General features: G+C 36.3%; 1 long non-coding RNA gene across 1 annotated transcript in view; it reads left to right on the top strand.

The window, feature by feature from the left end:
- The first annotated feature begins 4,406 nt into the window (after window positions 1–4,406).
- LOC120103504 (uncharacterized) overlaps window positions 4,407–14,938 on the top strand; it is a 25,692-nt gene continuing 15,160 nt past the window's right edge. The window contains exons 1-2 of the long non-coding RNA XR_005505758.2: window positions 4,407–13,996; window positions 14,611–14,780. This is a non-coding gene — a long non-coding RNA (uncharacterized LOC120103504). The remainder of the gene's footprint in view (window positions 13,997–14,610; window positions 14,781–14,938) is intronic.

The following is a 14,938-nucleotide window of genomic DNA, read 5'->3' as shown; positions in this document are numbered from 1 at the left end:
AGATGAACTCTTAATCCTAAATATCTATGCCCCAAATACAAGGGCACCTACATACGTAAAAGAAAACTTACTAAAACTCAAAACACACATTGCACCTCACACAATAATAGTAGGAGATTTCAACACCCCACTCTCATCAATGGACAGATCATGGAAACAGAAATTAAACAGAGACGTAGACAGACTAAGAGAAGTCATGAGCCAAATGGACTTTATAGATATTTATAGAACATTCTATCCTAAAGCAAAAGGATATACCTTCTTCTCAGCTCCTCATGGTACTTTCTTCAAAATTGACCATATAATTGGTCATAAAACATGCCTCAACAGGTACAGAAAGATAGAAATAATCCCATGCGTGCTATCAGACCACCATGGCCTAATGCTGGTCTTCAATGAAAATAAGGGAAGAATGCCCACATATACGTGGAAGTTGACCAATGCTCTACTCAACGATAACCTGGTTAAGGAAGAAATAAAGAAAGAAATTAAAGACTTTTTAGAATTTAATGAAAATGAAGGTACAACATACCCAAACTTATGGGACACAATGAAGCAGTGCTAAGAGGAAAACTCATAGCGGTGAGTGCCTGCAGAAAGAAACAGGAAAGAGCATATGTCACAAGCTTGACAGCACACCTAAAAGCTCTAGAACAAAAAGAAGCGAATACACACAGGAGGAGTAGAAGGCAGGAAATAATCAAACTCAGAGCTGAAATCAACCAAGTAGAAACAAAAAGGACCATAGAAAAAAATCAACAGAACCAAAAGGTGGTTCTTTGAGAAAATCAACAAGATAGATAAACCCTTAGCCAGACTAACAAGAGGACACAGAGTGTGTGTCCAAATTAACAAAATCAGAAATGAAAGGGGAGACATAACTACAGATTCAGAGGAAATTCAAAAAATCATCAGATCTTACTATAAAAGCCTATATTCAACAAAACTTGAAAAATTGCTGGAAATGGACAATTTCCTAGACAGATACCAGGTACCAAAGCTAAATCAGGAACAGATAAACCAGTTAAACAACCTCATAACTCCTAAGGAAAATAGAAGCAGTCATTAAAGGTCTCCCAACCAAAAAGAGCCCAGGTCCACACGGGTTTAGTGCAGAATTCTATCAGACCTTCATAGAAGACCTCATACCAATATTATCCAAACAATTCCACAAAATTGAAACAGATGGAGCACTACCGAATTCCTTCTATGAAGCCACAATTACTCTTATACCTAAACCACACAAAACCCAACAAAGAAAGAGAACTTCAGACCAATTTCCCTTATGAATATCAATGCAAAAATACTCAATAAAATTCTGTCAAACTGAATCCAAGAGAACATCAAAACAATCATCTACCATGATCAAGTAGGCTTTATCCCAGGCATGCAGGGATGGTTTAATATACGGAAAACCATCAATGTGATCCATTATATAAACAAACTGAAAGAACAAAACCACATGATCATTTCATTAGATGCTGAGAAAGCATTTGACAAAATTCAACACTCCTTCATGATAAAAGTCCTGGAAAGAATAGGAATTCAAGGCCCATACCTAAACATAGTAAAAGCCATATACAGCAAACCAGTTGCTAACATTAAACTAAATGGAGAGAAACTTGAAGCAATCCCACTAAAATCAGGGACTAGACCAGGCTGCCCACTCTCTCCCTACTTATTCAATATAGTTCTTGAAGTTCTAGCCAGAGCGATCAGACAACAAAAGGAGGTCAAGTGGATAGAGATTGGAAAAGAAGAAGTCAAAATATCACTATTTGCAGATGATATGATAGTATATTTAAGTTGTCCCATAAGTTCCACTAGAGAACTGCTAAAGCTGATAAACAACTTCAGCAAAGTGGCTGGGTATAAAATTAACTCAAATAAATCAGTCGCCTTCCTCTACACAAAAGAGAAACAAGCCGAGAAAGAAATTCTCAATATAGTTCTTGAAGTTCTAGCCAGAGCAATCAGACAACAAAAGGAGATCAAGGGGATACAGATCGGAAAAGAAGAGGTCAAAATATCACTATTTGCAGATGACAAGATAGTATATTTAAGTGATCCCAAAAGTTCCACCAGAGAACTACTAAAGCTGATAAACAACTTCAGCAAAGTGGCTGGGTATAAAATTAACTCAAATAAATCAGTTGCCTTGCTCTATACAAAAGAGAAACAAGCCGAGAAAGAAATTAGGGAAACGACACCCTTCATAATAGACCCAAATAATATAAAGTACTTCGGTGTGACTTTAACCAAGCAAGTAAAAGATCTGTACAATAAGAACTTCAAGACTCTGAAGAAAGAAATTGAAGAAGACCTTAGAAGATGGAAAGATCTCCCATGCTCATGGATTGGCAGGATTAATATAGTAAAAATGGCCATTTTACCAAAAGCGATCTACAGATTCAATGCAATCCCCATCAAAATACCAATCCAATTCTTCAAAGAGTTAGACAGAACAATTTGCAAATTCATCTGGAATAACAAAAAACCCAGGATAGCTAAAAGTATCCTCAACAATAAAAGGACTTTAGGGGGAATCACTATCCCTGAACTCAAGCAGTAATACAGAGCAATAGTGATAAAAACTGCATGGTATTGGTACAGAGACAGACAGATAGACCAATGGAACAGAATTGAAGACCCAGAAATGAACCCACACACCTACGGGCACTTGATTTTTGACAAAGGAGCCAAAACCATCCAATGGAAAAAAGATAGCATTTTCAGTAAATGTTGCTGGTTCAATTGGAGGTCACCATGTAGAAGAATGCAGATCGATCCATGCTTATCACCCTGTACAAAGCTTAAGTCTAAGTGGATCAAGGACCTCCACATCAAACCAGATACACTCAAACTAATAGAAGAAAAACTATGGAAGCATCTGGAACACATGGGCAATGAAAAAAATTTCCTGAACAAAACACCAATGGCTTATGCTCTAAGATTAAGAATCGACAAATGGGATCGCATAAAACTGCAAAGCTTCTGTAAGGCAAAGGACACTGTGGTTAGGACAAAACAGCAAACAAATGATTGGAAAAAGATCTTTACCAATCCTACAACAGATAGAGGCCTTATATCCAAAATATACAAAGAACTCAAGAAGTTAGACCGCAGGGAGACAAATAACCCTATAAAAAATGGGGTTCAGAGCTAAACAAAGAATTCACAGCTGAGGAATGCCGAATGGCTGAGAATCACCTAAAGAAATGTTCAACATCTTTAGTCATAAGGGAAATGCAAATCAAAACAACCCTGAGATTTCACCTCATGCCAGTGAGAATGGCTAAGATCAAAAACTCAGATGACAGCAAATGCTGGCGAGGATGCGGAGAAAAAGGAACACTCCTCCATTGCTGGTGGGATTGCAGACTGGTACAACCATTCTGGAAATCAGTCTGGAGGTTCCTCAGAAAATTGGACATTGAACTGCCTGAGGATCCAGCTATACCTCTCTTGGGCATATACCCAAAAGATGCCCCAACATATAACAACGACACATGCTCCACCATGTTCATAGCAGCCTTATATATAATAGCCAGAAGCTGGAAAAAACCCAGATGCCCTTCAACAGAGGAATGGATACAGAAAATGTGGTACATCTACACAATGGAATATTACTCAGCTATCAAAAACAACGACTTTATGAAATTCGTAGGCAAATGGTTGGAACTGGAAAGTATCATCCTGAGTGAGGTAACCCAATCACAGAAAAACACACATGGTATGCACTTATTGATAAGTGGCTATTAGCCCAAATGCTTGAATTACCCTAGATGCATAGAACACATGAAACTCAAGATGGATGATCAAAATGTGAATGCTTCACTCCTTCTATAAAAGGGGAACAAGAATACCCTTGGCAGGGAATAGAGAGGCAAAGATTAAAACAGACACAGAAGGAACACCCATTCAGAGCCTGCCCCACATGTGGCCCATACAGATACAGCCATCCAATTAGACAAGATGGATGAAGCAAAGAAGTGCAGGCCGACAGGAGCCGGATGTAGATTGCTCCTGAGAGACACAGCCAGAATACAGCAAATACAGATGCGAATGCCAGCAGCAAACCACTGAACTGAGAATAGGACCCCTGTTGAAGGAATCAGACAAAGAACTGGAAGAGCTTGAAGGGGCTCGAGACCCCTTATGAACAACAATGCCAAGCAACCAGAGCTTCCAGGGACTAAGCCACTACCTAAAGACTATACATCGACTGACCCTGGACTCTGACCTCATAGGTAGCAAAGAATATCCTAGGAAGAGCACCAGTGGAAGGGGAAGCCCTGGGTCCTGCTAAGACTGAACCCCCAGTGAACCTGATTGTTGAGGGGAGGGCTGCAATGGGGGGAGGATGGGGAGGGGAACACCCATAAAGAAGGGCAGGGGGAGGGATTGGGGGATGTTGGCCCGGAAACCGGGAAAGGGAATAACACTCGAAATGTAAATAAGATATACTCAAGTTAATAAAAAAAAAAACAACTCTATAAACATTCTAAACATTCGTCGTTCTCCTAAAATCACTAGTCTTTTTTTTTCTACACATAGCAACTTGATAGCTGTCACAGGAGAGAGAAGTCACAACCTCAGTGAAAATATTTTTAGTAAAGAATCATAGCAACCTTATGGTAGTTATTATCTGAAATTCATCCATTTCTAAACGTCCAGATGACACTGGATAAAGTAGCTTTGTACTGGAAAACAACGACTGTAGAGCAAAAGTCTCTATCACGAGATTCTTCCCCCCTCAAATAATGTAAAACGAGATAAACAATGAAAATGCAACTAAATTGGTGAGAACGTTCAACTTTTTAACTGGTAAGCGATTTTTAAAAATTACGTTCCTAAGAACTAGTAAGGAATAAAACATTCTAAATACAAATTAATAAACAAATCAAAGTGTTCCTGAAGCGAAGGTAATCACATAGGAAGATGTACCCCAATGAGCATTCTTTGTCTGCATCTGCTGGGAACACGTGCTTTGGAAATTAATTTTTAGACCACAAATCAACCACAAAAACATGACAAAAATATAAAAATGTTCACGGGTCCCTCTAGTCTCACTCCCAATAAGGCAGACTACTGAAAGGCATTAATAAAGGTCTAAAGGCAAATTAATTAAGAAAAATACAGCTTTCACTACTAGCAACTCCAATAAAAGAGAAGGAGAAACTGACGTTACTCCACAGCTATCATAAGAAGTCTTTTAATCAAACTTTGTCAAATATTTCCAAAGCTCTGCTCAGAGGCAAATGTGCAACCTCAAATATGTTCATTATTCATTAGCAAAAATGAACAACATTAATCTAAGCATTTCACTTCTGTAAAATAACACAGCATGCCTAAAAACACTAGAGGAAGAAAAACATTGAAATGTATTTGCTTGACACATTCAAAAGAGGAATTCTGACAAATAAATTGAAATGATAGTGGAGGAGAGCAATGGTAAATGCAGTAAATACATTAATTTAGGCACATATATTAAGACTAAAGAGAAGAGTATCCTAAATATATCATATCATAATGGAAGGTTCCATTTATAGATCAAGGATGGTCTGTATAGTCCTGCCACCTGTCTACGTGAATACACTTGAGAAAGTCAATGCAGGAGACACTTTCCTGGAATGTTCTATGCGATGAAAACTGACTCAGGCAGTCACAGGAAAGAGAAGTCTCCAATACTTACTGGAAAGAATGAAATGTAACTCAGGACTTCCAAGGATAGTATTTGATGGTTTTAGTCCATGGGTCATTTAAACTATGACTTCTCAAAGTAGGTGCAATTGTCATTTTGTAACTGAGACCACACAAGGTTTTATGAGTTTATTTTATGAAACTAATATTGACTTGAGAAGGAGAAGAACATTAAGCTAATGCAATAGTTGTCAAAACTCAAAATAATTTACTTAAAAATACTGTATTATAGAAGGATTTAACATGGCAGCAGCAGTATTTAATTACTGAAATTATAAATTATTTTAAGATTTATTTTATTTATGTATATGCATTTTGCCACAAGTGAGTGGCTGCCTTTGGTGGCTAGAAAGTATGATAAATTCACTGGAGACAGAGCTGGAGTTCGAGGCAGCTGTGAGTCACCTGACTTAAGTGTTGAGAACAAGACCTCTCAAGAGCAGTCAATGCTCTTAACTGCTGAGCCGTCAATCTAGCCCCAGAAAATTATTTTAAAATAGGCATAGATAAATGTACTTTTCCAGCATGACATCCTTTCTAAACTAGGTTACAAATTCTCAGGTAGTAAAGGCACGATTATAGTTAATAAAGTGCGTTGGGAACATTGTTCCCTTAGTTCAGGATTATGACACTTCCTAACACTCCTATTAGTATCTTACAATATTTTATATCTTTGACCAAGAGAAAAAGTTGTAAAGTTCAAGTAAATCTTTAGCTCTTGATAATAGGAGACAAATAGCTGAAGCTATGAGTTGTTTGTATGGACACAAAAGATAATCGACTGACACATGACTCACACGTTTAAAGTCTATCAAAATGTTGAGAATGTAGCAGCAATAGCAAGTCAAGGGACAACACGGCAATAAACTATGATGCAACAAATCACAGAATCTATGAATATAAGAAACAGCTGGACGTTAGGGAAATTAAACCAATATAAAAATGTGGATAAAACAAGAAATTATATAGTACACAATGGACTATTCTATGTATGAAGATACCAAATACGGCGATAAGTTGTGTCCCTTGTATCAGCATAGACTTTCAAGATAATCAAGTTTCAAGTTATCTTCTTGAAAGCTGGGAGTAGGGATAAAAAGATAACTTGAAGTTTTTGTTGGTAGAAAAATTTAAAACTAGTAGAAACAATGATGAAAACTAGTAATATTAAAGTACTTAGGAATTATAGACAGAATTATAAAATTACAATGAGCAAGCAAAATGGAGCTGGGTCAAGAATCACCATACTTTACAACCAACCACATTCCCTTTTCAGTCATAATTCACAGCACAGGATTTATTGTATTCAAACTGCAATAAAGAATACAGCACATAACAATAGGGGATCAATTAATTATTCAGGATATGCTGCTGAGAAAATGGTTAAGTGTATAAGAGATTAATAAGGTTAGACTTTCCCTGGGACTTTCATTAATATTTAGTCCATATACTTAAAGATCTCTTGTAAAATTAATCATGTCTTCCAAAAATCTAAGAAAATAGCCCACTTTAAATGTATATATATATACACACACACACATGTATATATATATATATATCAGATTTTCTAACTATAAATCAGTCAAAAGATATATCAAAGACATAGATCATTGAAACATATTTTGTAAAATACATGTATGGAACAGGTTATGTTAAATTTTAAAAGAAAGAACTATTCAATTCTAATTGTATATGTAGATATTTAAAAATCTGGGATAGTTTTAAAATGCTATAAAAAAAACAACAGGTCAAAATGAGATTCCTTTAGAGTCAAGATGTATTTCTGTTTTTCAGGACCTAACTCTAAAAACAATTTGTGACTAGATGACTAAAATTAATCTTTTATCAAAATCACTTTGTATTAGATACACATCAAGGAATTTTACAAATTCAAACAAATGGAGATATTATATTATGTATTTTCACCTTGCAAGGTCTTCATAGGAAACAATTTTCAAGTGCCCCAGTAGAGAAATGGCAACTCTGTCTTAACAATTTAGAAAGGCCAAAAAATTCCCTGAAAAGACCAGCCTCACAAGAAGCGAGTGATGCAGACTGGAGTGGTATAGATTTCTATCATTCCTTCCATAGATATAGATTTCTTAAAATGAAATATTTCAGTGCTAGAGAAAATGAGCCTAATAAGCAGTTTTACTTTTTCCCAATGGGGCTGTGTACTTGTTGACCACAATGTAGAAAAAAAAATATAAAATTTAGCAAGAATTTTTATTGAACTTTATATGTCAGCATAAAAAGGTGGACATTACACAAAAATAAAAATTGTAAAGGATAAAACAGATGGTTAAACATGGGTATGGCATAGGGTCTGTTGAATCAGAATTCATCCATCGATTCTCAATATTTGAGGTGAGGTGGTTGGTCATAGGGCACAAAATGATGATCAAGCTTGTAACATTAAAGACTTATAAAACAAGAAGCAATTTTATTAAAGACTAATATGTGTTAAAACCCATGTTGTAAGGTATCCACCATTATCATCAGAAGGTAGAAAAATTAGGATACAAAACAAATGTTTCATTTTATTTAATATATATACATTTAAACCCCAGGAAGTGTCTGAAGATAAAGGGTGAAATGATAAAAGCCCATGTGCCTGAGTTTGAATGTGTATAGAGATGGGGTAAGTATTTTGTAGGTTTTATTTTTACATTTGTATGTGTGATGTGATGTAATGTGATCTGTGCGCGCATGTGTGTGCGTGCGTGCATGTGTGTGTGTGTGTGTGTGTACTTATAGACATCTACTTGAATTTTTAACTATCCACATTCTTCCTGAAGCATCTCGTTTGAAAAAAATTGTTACTGTTTTTAAAATTAGCATCCAATTTCTCTAGTCACAAAAAGAGAAATGAGCATAAAAAGAAGCAAAATGTACAGATGACCTTCCCACAGCAAGTATCCGCCTTGTGGGTGACAAGCATTAAATTCACCGAGCATTCAAATAAACATCTTTTCTGACAGAGTGGGGGTGTTTAACAAGCATTTTATGAACATTTAATGGACAAATATTTATAATGTCTCTCCACGCCTCTGCAGAATAGATAAGGCAGCCTATCATCCTTCCCAAAAGCAAGCCCCACCTGCACTCCTTCTTCTCCTGTCAAAATTGCCAGCCTTCCATGCTGCAGATGGCAGACACAGTAACAACAGAATACTTAATGGTCAGAGAGAAAATTTCCCAAAGGGAAAATGGAGAGTTACATTGGCAGTAAAGTTTTCATGGCCTTTTCTTCATTTCTACCACTTCCTGGGTAATGCAGCCAATGGCACGTGTTTTCTATTCTTCCATAAACACTATCCTTAGAGGCTTCAATGCTTCCAACTCCCAACACCATCCCAGCCATAGAAGTAAGATGCCAGCAATGAACACCTATGTCTTGCACACTATTGAAATATACTTCAGGGCAATTCTGCAATGCTTTGCCCTATTCCCACTTAGGGCCCTGCCTTGAAGCTATTTGCGGCCTCTATCCATCCAGTCAGCCTCTCAGCCTGAAGTGTCTATACCTGCCAATATGGTAGTCACTAGTTATTAAATGGGAGTTTATTTCTCATTCCAGAGGTAGCATTTCAATAGCTCTTTGTGATGAGTGGCCATTGTCCTGGACAGTGCAGACACACCACGAAAAGCCTACTTTTACTAGGTTTCCTATCGTCTGTTTTACTATTTGAAGAATCTTCACCATGTTTCCAGATCATCTTAGCTAGTCCTTTTCAGTTATGCACACTCTCCTCATATGACCCCTACTGAATGTCTATAGTTCTGAGACTCATTAGCATCCCCATTTCCAATGTTCTTTTAAAATGATGGTCCAAAAGGAGCTAACTGCAGAACTGTCCTGAGTTACTTACATACAGTTTTATTTTGTTGTTAAAGAGCGATCTAGAATATTTATGACATCAGAACTCCAGTACAATTCATGGGAAGGCTATTTCCTTCCCATCCGCCATCATTCATGGCCTCAAGCCTGTCCTGTTCTTAAATCATAAGATTTCCTCATTTCTGGATTTGACACACATTCATAACATGTTCACACTACAGCTCTATTTCCTGTGACTCTATAAAGTGAGTATTTCTTATGTGAGTAGGGTTGTTGTGGTTTTCTTCAAAGGCTATTGTTCCTAAAGAGCCTAATATGCCTGTCTTTTTTTTTCTATTTTTGCAAGAATTATGCATCCTAAGAAAATACTGATATTGAATACACTTCCTTGACAGCTAAAATTTCCCCTCCTTGTGATATATCCATGCTTACTTTGAATTGAGTGTGCATGTCCCTCTAGTGCATCTCAGTGTGGTTTCTCTCCAGGGAGGCCTTCATATCCCTGTCTGGTCCTAGAATGGCTGCCATGCATTTTTATATCAAAGCCTTTATACTTCAACCAATATTATCTAAAGCTCTTATTTCTAGAGCAGAATTTCCATTTGAAGCATAGAACTGCACACAAGGATTTACAGAATAGAATGGAGTATTCAGGGAGATCGTTTCTAACTATGACAAGAAATTCCTTGACAGGGATGAAAACCTGCCTTTGTGAAATAAAAGACCACGTTCAAATGCAAGTGGACCTTAGCACAAGAGACTCATTGATCACAAAATTACTTCCACCAGAAAGGAAGAAGGACAACCATAAAATCACCAACTAACTACCATAAATAGCACTAATTTCACAAAGAACAAAGTCAGTTATTTCATGAAATCATTCTAGTTTTTTCTATCTTATGATCCCTTTGTTTTAAGCATTTTATTGGAAAGAATGGGAGAAGAAAATAGAATTTGCAAGACTTCTTATTTCCTTAATAGTTTGGGCTGAGTGAATTCATGGCAAAGTCTCAGATCAATTACCAAACCAGGCATTGATGAGCCCATTTCAGCACTATGTTGGTGGAAGTCATTAGTAAATCGTACATTCTTGGTATGGAGAATTCTAAGTTCTATTCACTTAATGGGTCGATAAATTACCATTTTTCAAAAATGTGTTTACCCCTCCTAAATATTGGGACTACAGACACCAAGAAAGGCAAAACCCCTATTATTGCCTTTTAATTATTTTTCCTTTGAGAGCATCTCATTTAGCTTAGGCTAGTTTTGAAGTTGTTCCCTAGCTAAGAATGATTGTGACTTCTGATTCTCCTCCATCATCCAGTATTTGCATTAAAGGTGTGCGTCACTATTTTCAATAGCAGTAGAGATTGAAACCAGGTCTTTGTGCATGCTGGAAAAACATTCTACTAACTTAACCACACCCCTAGCCCAAATTCTAGGTATTACCCAAGTAAAGAAATAAATAACAAAGTACTTATAACTGAAAGTGTTACAGAATCAAAACAGACAAAACATAGTTAGAATTGCATTAAGTCTTAGGGCTCCCAGGAGAAACCTTCCAGGTAAGGCATTATCTGAGTTAGAATTGTGTGACATAGAGAACCATATAAATGACTTGGGAAAGAGGTTGCACACAGAAGAAACCACCCATGAAAAATCCCAAAGCAGATAAGTGGTATGTAGTGTTTTCACTGTGAAAGAATTTCCCTAGCCTCTGTGCAGAATAATAGACTTGTACATAGAAAAGCAAGTCAGAAGCAACAGTGCCGTTAAAAGACTATACATCCTTCCACTCTGTGATTCACTGTTATTGTGAGCCTCAAATGTCCATTATTCATGAGTCATCTTGGTCCCTAAGTACAGTGTATCCTTATCTGTGCCCTATAATCTGTTCCCGGGAATATACATGTTATGTGTATCTGTGTTTTCGATGTTAAACCTGAAAGCTCGATCATAATACTTTGTGGTGAGAACAAGAAGAATAGATCAATTTGATAGCGTGTGCCCCTCAATTATTGAATCATGGCAGTGCTCACTAGAAACTGCGCTGCTCGCTCTGGCCTCATTGTCTGTGCTTTTACATGAAAAGGCTAAGTCCAGTGTGGCCTTCCTTCCAGTGCCAAGAATAAAGGCCCAGCCTTTCCAAAGCTTATCAATGCTGCTCTGCCACTCATCCTGCATCGTGGCATTTGGGAGAGCTGATTTTTTTTTTAATTCATAGACTGCCTGAAGACATTTACCCTTTACAAGTGGAAAGCCCTGGGTAAGGCTGTAAAAATTACATCCATGCCAACTTTTTTAATAAGAGCAAGCACACACAATTTCATTTAATGGCAGGATGGTAAACACAGAGAAAACACATTAGTTTCCATTAGCAAATGTACTGATTTTAGTAAATTAAGGTTTTATATATATATATATATATATATATATATATATACACACACACATATATGGTGTGTGTAGTATAGTGTTTTAATAATGATTTTTCTAGTATGAAGTCTCAAGGCAGCTTGATGGTCAGGTCTAAAATTAGACAATTGTTTGCATAAAATTAGTTGTAATGAATTGGCTTTAGGCTGAAAAATCTTAAACTGAAGGTTTTTTTTAAATAAATTATGAATCTCAGTGTAGTTTGACTCTGCCTTAAAAGAATGCTGTTTTCTGTAAGTTATAAATGTATTGCCTATAATCCTGACTAAATTAGATTTCTTTAGTTTTACTTTGAGGAACTATTTTGACTTCAGCCATTATGTATTTTGATACACAGATTATGAAAAAACATTTAGTTCTGTGCATCAGTGTTAATAGATTTAAGTTTCATGGTGATGAATTGTTCATTACATTTTATGATACACTCACATGTAACTGCATACAATGATTTTAACACTTTGTACATACACTTATTCAAATTAAATACATTCACAAATGGACTTAATATGTAATTAAGTAACAAAGCATATTGGTGCAAAAATGGTTTACTTCAAAGTTCAAGTATATGACTGCCATTATTATATACTATTCATATAACAATCAATATGCACAATTTTATGTTCATATTTACGTGGTTACGTCCATATGCATGTGGTCATTAATGTGCCATGGCACATTTTAAAACAGCAACCTGTGAGATTTGGTTCTCTCCTTCAATTTTGTGGTTTCTGGAGAACAAATTCATATGGCCAAGCTTGTTGCTAATCAAGCTCGTTGCTGAAGGCCTTTACCTGTTGTGACATCTTGTGGCCCCTCCTTCTCTGCACAGCAAAATAAACAATTTATCAAAATGTGTTTTAATACCTACAGAGAACACTCTGAGACTTCTTGCTAAAGACGTTTCAACTTGCAATGTTGTTTTCAGGAGTATATAAAAAAGGAGAAATAATGGTAATTGACATAAGATGAATAGTTTGTGAGCTTATGTAGTTGATGTATGTCTCCTCAGAATATGCGACTCATCCAGACACAGAGATGCATGCTACCTCAGGATTGTATTGTTGGCACACTGCTTGCCTCAGATAATTTCTTCTGGTAATTATTCTCATTAGCTTGGCATAGGCAGCAAATGAGTCATAGTTGAATTTTACGTCCACCACATACAGTTGAGGTCGGATCATATAAATTCTTCAGTGTATCTTCAGAGTATCTTTGTAACATTTAATAATAGGACTGTCAACAGTATTTTGCACAAAGGAGTTAGCTATGGAAAATATTCTTCACAACTCTGACATTTTAAATTCACAAAGTATAATCAATTCAAGAAGACTATCCTACATCACAAATCACAAGTGTATTTATGTTGAACTGATTTATCTAGAATTAAGAAAGCATCTTTGCCATTAAGGAAATATGGGAAAATAGAAGCTTTTATCAAAAGAAAAGAATTGCACATCAACTGAATATATGCTACTTTGAATGGAGGTGGTTAATTACACCCAAGCGTAAACATATATTTGTCATAGCAAAATGTATTTGTTATTTGTATTTCTCTTGTAGAGTTATAGATATTTCTTATTCAGCTAATTAGATAATGCAGTATCTAAAAGCAGAACTGTTCAAGGAGAGATTTGTGGGAGGAGGAATAATCAAATCAAGGCACAAATCATAGCCAAAGACCAAGGAAATGGGTCCTGTATGTTCTCTTGGAAACATTTTTTATGCTAGCAAACCAACTTTGGGGAAATAAATACCCTGGTATTTTCACCCCCTGCACCTGAAATTAGACTCATTTTGTGTCTTTTATTTCCTGCAAGGTGAAATATGTAAGTATTTTATGTTTATTTCTCCCACTTTGAACCTATAGGAAACCTGACACTTTGACTGCTTTGATCACTTACTTCCTTCCTTCTTGACCAAGTGGGACTCAAAGGCACCCCGTGATCTAAGCACAACAGAAAACAGCAAGTGTTGAGTCTCCTGGAAGTGAATTCTATTTACGTTCTCTTTATATTAGTGAGTGAAAATCAAATTCTTTCCTCATAGTAATATTAGTTTTAGATGAACAGGAGGAAACAATAACCAGAGAGAATCGAGGCATTGAGTGAGTCCCTGTTCTGGTAATCACATGTAAAGCATTGGAGCCTGAGTTGAAAACATAGGCATGGTTTTATATTGTACATTGTGTGGTAGTCTTCTCTGTCAGATAAAAAGATTTATCTATTTTAAAACTATAAATATGACAGAAAGATGTCTCATTTTGCTCTTTATTTTCCAGACATACCTACCTAGTATGCTTCCAGGATATTCAATGCCTCAGTGAGGATATCAAAATAAAGTCAATAACTTCACCATATACATTAACAAGACATTATTCATCCTTAGATTTACATTCTTATATAAATCACTATGAATTAGAAGGGTAATGGCATATACTCACACACATACACACACACACACAACACAAACATACACACACATATATCATGAGAAAGGTAAAAATAAAGACTATGGAATGAAAGAACAGATAGCTGATATGAAGATCCAGTATTTTCCTTGCCTTGAAATCATGAATTTCCATGAGCCTCTGGGGGATTCTCCTTCACACCTTGTGTTTTATCATCTTGTAGTCTGAAGGGTCTTACACTGCTGTTTGTAATCTTGCAATGCATATTGGTACTGAAGGAGGCAAGGCTCTGCTCTAACGGCCTTTCAACTAGTTCCTGGGAGTTGTCTTTCACACAAACAGCAAGTGCTACAGACTTTACCGTCATGGAAGGAGAAAGAGACAAGTGCACAGGTAAGACATTTGAGAGCTGTCTAGATAGTGAGTTTTATACTTTTAAGGTATACATAAGGTTCAATTAAATTCAATTTGAGAATTTTTTATGTCACAGGATTCAGGTAACTATCCTCAAGTATTAAGAAAACAGAGTTCTCCACCCATATAGAGGGGGA

Source organism: Rattus norvegicus, chromosome 6, assembly GCF_036323735.1.
Source record: "Rattus norvegicus strain BN/NHsdMcwi chromosome 6, GRCr8, whole genome shotgun sequence".
NCBI classification, from domain to species: domain Eukaryota; kingdom Metazoa; phylum Chordata; class Mammalia; order Rodentia; family Muridae; genus Rattus; species Rattus norvegicus.
The sequence above is the reverse complement of the archived record's forward strand: the minus strand, read 5'-3'. Positions and strand labels throughout refer to the sequence as shown.